This window comes from Pteropus alecto, unplaced genomic scaffold (genome assembly GCF_000325575.1).
Source record: "Pteropus alecto unplaced genomic scaffold, ASM32557v1 scaffold45, whole genome shotgun sequence".
Taxonomy (NCBI): domain Eukaryota; kingdom Metazoa; phylum Chordata; class Mammalia; order Chiroptera; family Pteropodidae; genus Pteropus; species Pteropus alecto.
Genome location: NW_006442491.1, coordinates 38,933,211 through 38,934,563, shown reverse-complemented (window position 1 = coordinate 38,934,563; position 1,353 = coordinate 38,933,211).

The following is a 1,353-nucleotide window of genomic DNA, read 5'->3' as shown; positions in this document are numbered from 1 at the left end:
CACATCAGCCTTGGCATCGTGAGGCCACCAACAGCCGAAGCGCACCGGAGTCACCGGCAGTGGACAGGCGCCTCGTCCACGCTGAGCGGCCCAGGGCCAACTCCGAGCTCAGCGCGAGGATGGAAAGGCGGGAAGGGGCAACCAGGGAGGCTCAAAGAGGCCAGTCGCAGAGCTTCGCGGCTCACGGCGCTGTCCCCGCCGGCCGAGCCACACACGCGGGGATTTACAGCAGGGGAAACTTGTGACTGGGACGAGACCGAAGCTCGGGGGAGGGACCTGGGCCCTGAGGGAGTGACGGTGGCCTGTGTCCCGACGTGGTGTGACGGACGCCCTGCCGCACGGCTCCCAGGTGCTCCCCGAGTCCGAGCTCTTCGTTAACCGTTTCACGGCAACAGACGCTGAACACGCTGAAGATACAGGAAATGCCGTTAAAATCTTTCCCCGCTGATGCCCGCTGGCTAAGTGGCTCTACTCTCTCAAAAAAACGCAAAAAAAACAAAAAAAACTCACATTATTTCCAACAGATTTTCAAGGTGTGACTTCTGAGAAAGGTTCTGCTTTGGTTTCGTGTCCCCTTGAGGGACGCAGAGGTGCCAACACTCAGCACGCGAGTCCTCACGCCAGCGGAGGCCGGGCCACTGTCCCCTCGACAAGACACCCAGGAGGCTCCCAAGACCCTCGACCCCAGTCGCCGAGGCCTTGGCACCCCGCGCTCCTGGCCCGCCACCCTCCCTGGGGAGCCCGGTGACGCCACCACCGTGTGTTCAGAACGAGTCGCTTATTCGAGTTGTTGCCTGAGCAGCAGGCCAACGCATTTTTCCACTTAATTATACTTTTCCATAAATGTAATTTTGGTTTTCTCTCGGGCTTAACCATAAAATAACCATCTAACTTAACCTACGCATAAAACGGTAGACTATATAAAAATTTTTTTGTTGGTCGTCATATTTTGAGTTGTCACTTGAGAGTAAAGTCTCGGGCTAACGTGCATGAAGCTTTCCAATCCTTTAAAAAACAGTAGCACAGAAATACTGTTTGTGGGAATGTGACATGGCACAGCCGCTCCGGGAACTAGTTGGTAATTTCTTACAAAACTGACCACGCGACGACCACACGCCCCGGCAACTGCATTCTCGGCCATTGATCCCAGAAAAATAAACACACATCTTCATCGTCCTGCAGGCGGATGCTTGCGACGGCTTTATTTGTAACAGCCAAAACGTGGGGACAACCTAGACATCCCACAGGGGACGATCGGCCGAACAAACGGCCACCCCTCTCGACCACGGCCTGCCGACCCGTGCGGCGGCTCAGGGGAGCTGGAGGGGTCGCGTCGGGTGGAATCGCCAACGG